Genomic DNA, 6,399 nt, shown 5'->3' with positions numbered 1-6,399 from the left:
ACTTTAAATAAAGTCATAGAAACAATGTAACCTTCCAGATTCATTACATTGAATATTATCTAGACTACATAACAGAACTGGAACACGTGTATAAATGATGGATATTTATCTCTATTATCAGTTATTTATTTATTCGTTTGCTGATTATTTCGTTTGCTTTTGCTATTAAGTATTTTTCATCCAGTAGGCGTTCAAATTTAACTTTTAATATGAATGTTTATAACATTCCTATTGGAGTTTATTCACATATAACATGCTACTTACCTATCATGGTCCGGCGCTTGACTCGTAATCTGCAAATTACGGGTTCGAATCCTCGTCACACTTAACATGCTCGCCCTTTCAGCGTTATAATCTTAGGTACAATCCTACTTTTCAATGATAAAAGAGTAGTCCAAGAGTTGGCGGCGAGTGATGATGACTAGCTGCCTTCCCTCTAGTCTCGTGTAGCTTTTCGTAAAATTGGAAAAGACAAACAAACAAACAAATGCTTGCCTGTCTTGTTCACCTAATGTTGAGTTTCTTATTTAAGTGATGCAACACATTACGTGTTGTAAAGACGTCATTATATTTGTTTGTTTCTTTTTATTCGTGGGAGTGGATGTGTTATTGTATTTCATGCGGTGGGGTCAGAAGGTTTTGAGCTCTTTATATGTCACTTTAAAATGAGTCGTAATAGCGAGAACACTCCCTCTATTGGGCGAAGAGTAGATAAATGAGGGTGTTACTGAATGACCGAAACATAGTCTCAGTTGAGGTGATTATTTCTGAACTTTATGACCTATTTATGACCTCATTCTTAATTTCATGAACCGCATAAACTGCTTCACTGATTAAAAATATTAGTTTCCATATTCTAATTCTCATTAACAACTGTTAGAAAATTCTTTAAAATGCGCTATTTAATCAAATATTCCAAATACATAGTTTGTACCTATGAATCGAAATTGTAGACGAGACCTTTGTTTTTTCATTTTTTGGGGCAGACATTTGTTCGTGTTGCTTTAGAACAAAGGCATCTATCTTCTTCGATTAGACTTTTACAGTTTCATTTTTAGACGACTGCAAGAAATCGAACCCCGGATTTTAGTGAATAGACATACCGCTGTTTCACTAGGGAATATTGGACACACGAGCACTTTAACTAAACGAATGAAATCAAATATAAAAGTTTAATACCATATTATTAATATTATAAGAAACGCAAATTTATTTGATATAAATAATTCGACAGTTTAAATATATACATATTTCATTCGTCGAATTTGATTATTATTACGATTATTAATATAATTATTAACTCATAGAAAATGAATATTAGCAACATTTCATCTTGTGCGTAATACTGTTTATAAATTTAATAATTTATAACACTTATTAGTTTTAATCAATGTACGTTACGTTCTTCTTCTATTTCTCTTTTATTCCGCCAGGTGAAGAAACACCTCTCACAAGACACCTGATTCAGTCTGATCAACCGATGTTCTGAGTGGAAAACTTACGACATGGATTTTCGGAGATGGTTCTACTTCCATCAACATAACACCTCTTCCTTGAATTTTCTTTTACTTGTAACAGTGCTCATGAGAGGTTAGTGTTAATAAGTTGTTTTGGACAAGTTGTTATTTTTTGTGTTTAATCTGTATTTCTGTGCACTCACTCCTTTGGAATAGACAAGTGAAATAATTATCAACCTCACCATTGATGCCTAGTTTCGATAAGTTTGTATTATTTATTACAGAAAAGTCTAATGAAGAAAGGACCAACGGGAAGTACAGTGTTATAAAGACTTGTAAACATTTAGCATCTTTGTTTTAGTGGTTCAGTTTGACCGATGAAATATTACTTGTATTCAAAATTGAGCCTGGCTCGGCATGGCCAGAGGATTAGAGCACTTGACTTTACCCTTCATCTACAAATGATCTGGCCCGGCATGGCCAGGGGATTAGGGCACTTGACTTTACCCTAAATCTACAAATGATCTGGCCCGGCATGGCCAGGGGATTAGGGCACTTGACTTTACCCTAAATCTACAAATGATCTGGCCCGGCATGGCCAGGGGATTAGAGCACTTGACTTTACCCTTCATTTACAAATGATCTATGAGGCAACAGTAGTGACAACCAATTACGTTGTTACACGTCATGACTATCCTTATGATTATTACTAATAATTTAATAGTGATTCCAAAGCATAGCTTAGAAAACCATTCATAAAATACAGAATCTTAAAACTAGCTTCACTTATGTATAATTAAACATAATCAGTGAATACTTTTCATTTTGTTTTTCTTCAGTCCTACTGGGTAACTGAACTATGTTTTGTTTACGTTTTGTAAAGGATATATTAACTGTGATAAAGGAAACATAATAATATTGGTTTGGTTTGTTTTGAACTTCACACAAAGCTACACAAGGGCTATCTACGCTAGTCGTCCCTAATTTAGCAGTGTAAGACTAGAAGGAAGGCAATTATTCATCACCATCAACTGTTGGGCTACACTTTTACCAACGAATAGTGTGATTGACTGCGCATTATAACGCCCCTCGGGTGAAAGGACGAACATGTCTGGTGTGACGGGGATTCGAACACGTAGAATAATATAAACAGATAAAACGGTGACTTCAACGTATTATGTGAACGTAGCTGAAAAGTCTATAAACATTATACTTTTATCTGGGTCTCTTAATATCCGGGTCTTCCGTGATGACAAGTAAAAATGTATCTCGAGACTGCTGGTATGGATATTAAAACTGTTATTAATATAAAGTAGAGAACAACGTTTCGACCTTGTTAGGTCATCTGCAGGTTAAACTAAGAAGGTCGAAACGTTGTTCTCTACTTTCTTTTAATAAAATGTTTAATATCCTTACCAGCAGTCTTGAGATACATATGGTGTTTTGTTATCTTGGTCTAAACCTACACAGTGGGCTACTTACATTCTGAGTCCGGCATGACCAGGTTGGTTAAGGCGCAGATAGCCCTAGAGCAGCTTTGCGCGAAATTCAAAACAAACCATACCAAACCTGCATTCTGTTTACCACCGAGAATCGAATCCCGGATTTTTGCCATTAAAGTCCGTGGAATTCCAAGTGGTCCATTGGGGGACAATCTGGAGTGTGTAATAAAATATGCTCGAATGGTGATGCCACTATATAATAGAAATATAAAGTAGTTTGTGTGTCCTCATTGTTCGAGTCCACAGCATAGATAACAAAAATGATGTTCAATTTTGCGACTAAGTCTTCGGTAAGTAAAGTAAATACATATTTTACCTTTGATAGATAACTTCCAAAATCATATTATGTGGTAATTATATACTGACCATGGGTAGCTAAGCCTAATTTAAAAACGTTGGTTACTTTGTTTGAATTTTGAGCAAAGCTACACGAAGGCTATCTGTTCTAATCGTCACTAATTTAGCAGTGAAAAAATAGAGAGAAGGCAGCTTGTCATCACCACCCACCGCCAACTCTTGTACTACTCCTTTACCAACGAAGTTTGCTTTTTATTAAGTCTAAATGTACAATGTATCCATGACGAATACTCAAGTTCAACATTCAGCATTTCAAGCCCTCAGACGTCCCTTGAGGGACGACTTTAGAACGTTTCGTGTTGACCTAAATAGTTTGATTTTAATTACACATGTCGCTCAGTCTACAACATAATTGTGATAAATATAGATGGCAGTGTTAACACATTAATTTAACACGAACAATTACAACATATCTACGTGACTTCGCGTTAAGTTGGTTTGGATAGCTACTGGTTACGTACGTGACATAATATTATGCTGTTTGTTTAGCCATGAGTCAATGCTTACAACGTAATATTATGGACTTATCTTCATGATATGTTTACCAAAGATCCACGTACTTGACTGAACTACATAAAATTCACGAATGAAGAAAGTATGTCAGTGATAAACCAAATATAATTAGCATCGGTACCTGAAACATAGCTAAATATTATATGATTGTATACTGTCTGGTATCAGGAACTCCATCTTTCTAGCTGTATCTATAAAGATATTTAACAATACAAAAGAAACAGATGATTGGTACAGCAGTTTACACCCTAACGTTCTTGATTTATATCTAAAGGGAATATTAAAGTAACGTTAATTATAATCTTTCTAGTGGAACGTTAACAAAAGTTCCAATTCGTGCTTGATAGGTGTTATAATGACGTGACTCAAAGAGAAGAATAGATGACAATACACATTCTAGGAGTTAATTGATAAGTGTATTATTCACTGGTGAACGCTCGCGTTCACTTGGAACTAACAGATATTCTAACACAATACCATGGGTTCATTCTTGGTTATTTTTGTTACATTACCAGTAGATTTATAAATCAGTCTAAGGCGTGCGACTCGTAATCTGAGGGTCGCGGGTTCGCACCCCCGTCGCGCCAAACATGCTCGCCCTTTCAGCCGTGGGGGCATTATAATGTGACGGTCAATCCCACTATTCGTTGGTAAAAGAGAAGCCCAAGAGTTGGCGGTGGGTGGTGATGACTAGCTGCCTTCCCTCTAGTCTTACACTGCTAAATTAGGGACGGCTAGCACAGATAGCCCTCGAGTAGCTTTGTGCGAAATTCAAAAACGAACAAACAATATAAATCAGTCTTTTAGTGAAAGAGATAATAAAAAATCGTCCAAGTTGGAAGATACATCAAGTTATAAACTTTAAAGAATAACATGAACATGAAAGAAACCTAGAAATAACAGTTGTTTATCAAGGTTTGTAGCTATATATTACCAAACACGCCTAGTTACAACCGTATCTAGTTACTGATGAAAGGTTTCTAGTTATATGTTACCAAACACGCCTAGTTACAACCGTATCTAGTTACTGATGAAAGGTTTCTAGTTATATGTTACCAAACACGCCTAGTTACAACCGTATCTAGTTACTGATGAAAGGTTTCTAGTTATATATTACCAAACACGCCTAGTTACAACCGTATCTAGTTACTGATGAAAGGTTTCTAGTTATATGTTACCAAACACGCCTAGTTACAACCGTATCTGGTTACCGATGAAAGGTTTCTAGTTATATGTTACCAAACACGCCTAGTTACAACCGTATCTAGTTACCGATGAAAGGTTTCTAGTTATATGTTACCAAACACGCCTAGTTACAACCGTATCTAGTTACTGATGAAAGGTTTCTAGTTATATGTTACCAAACACGCCGAGTTACAACCGTATCTAGTTACTGATGAAAGGTTTCTAGTTATATGTTACCAAACACGCCTAGTTACAACCGTATCTAGTTACTGATGAAAGGTTTCTAGTTATATGTTACCAAACACGCCTAGTTACAACCGTATCTAGTTACTGATGAAAGGTTTCTAGTTATATGTTTACCAAACACGCCTAGTTACAACCCGTATCTAGTTACTGATGAAAGGTTTCTAGTTATATGTTACCAAACACGCCAGTTACAACCGTATCTAGTTACTGATGAAAGGTTTCTTTAGTTATATGTTACCAAACACGCCTATTTACAACCGTATCTAGTTACTGATGAAAGGTTTCTAGTTATATGTTACCAAACACGCCTAGTTACAACCGTATCTAGTTACTGATGAAAGGTTTCTAGTTATATGTTACCAAACACGCCTAGTTACAACCGTATCTAGTTACTGATGAAAGGTTTCTAGTTATATGTTACCAAACACGCCTAGTTACAACCGTATCTAGTTACTGATGAAAGGTTTCTAGTTATTTTAAACTTCGCAAATAAAACCAGAAACTCGTGTCTACCCCTTTGGTCAAATCTTTGTATTTATGGTGACGTTTGCAGAAAATACTAGAAATAACATTATCTACATTTGTACACATGAGCTACGTTTATTGATAACAATCGTGTTTAGCAATGTGAGTTTGTTTTCCTGTGTCCACTGTGGATTATATCACAGGATGTCACATCTTCTGCAGTCTTGTCAGTAATGATTGGCCATATTACAGGTGTATCATTAATATATCTCAGCCCAAATGTAGGTTTTTTAACCGATTTTTCGAGACCATTATCATAGAAATGATCTGTTTGGCTGTTACTAGTTATGGAGGCAGAACCCACGACTAAGCCTATGTACTTTTTTTCCTAGTATATATTTTTTCTTAAAAGTAAACTGTATTGATATAGAATGTTGTTATTTCTACGACTGTGGAAGTCGTCGGTGTGGTTTAATCCACGATAACTCACTTTCGAGCTGTTAGCGGGATATCTGTGGTGTTTCAATTGTTGACACGTTAGTAATCAACGCGTATTGTGAAGTGATTGTTTTACAATAATTAGACGTTGATAGCTGCATGGGCTCGTAACTATGACAACGATTGCTATTCGATCACCACAGCCTAAACAGATCGTACCACGTCATGTGTTTTAT

General features: G+C 35.8%; 1 long non-coding RNA gene and 1 pseudogene across 3 annotated transcripts in view; both read left to right on the top strand.

The window, feature by feature from the left end:
- The window catches only part of LOC143231740 (uncharacterized), a 293,239-nt gene that overhangs the window by 125,649 nt on the left and 161,191 nt on the right, over nucleotides 1–6,399 (top strand). The window lies entirely within an intron of this gene.
- Nucleotides 1–6,399, top strand: part of LOC143231739 (uncharacterized) — a 123,683-nt pseudogene that overhangs the window by 30,483 nt on the left and 86,801 nt on the right. Inside the window, exon 2 of the transcript XR_013017143.1 lies at nucleotides 1,434–1,590. The product of XR_013017143.1 is annotated as an uncharacterized LOC143231739 (transcript). The remainder of the gene's footprint in view (nucleotides 1–1,433; nucleotides 1,591–6,399) is intronic.

The sequence above is a fragment of the Tachypleus tridentatus genome, chromosome 11 (genome assembly GCF_004210375.1).
Source record: "Tachypleus tridentatus isolate NWPU-2018 chromosome 11, ASM421037v1, whole genome shotgun sequence".
NCBI classification, from domain to species: Eukaryota; Metazoa; Arthropoda; class Merostomata; order Xiphosura; family Limulidae; genus Tachypleus; species Tachypleus tridentatus.
This window is presented reverse-complemented; position numbering and strand designations above follow the sequence as displayed.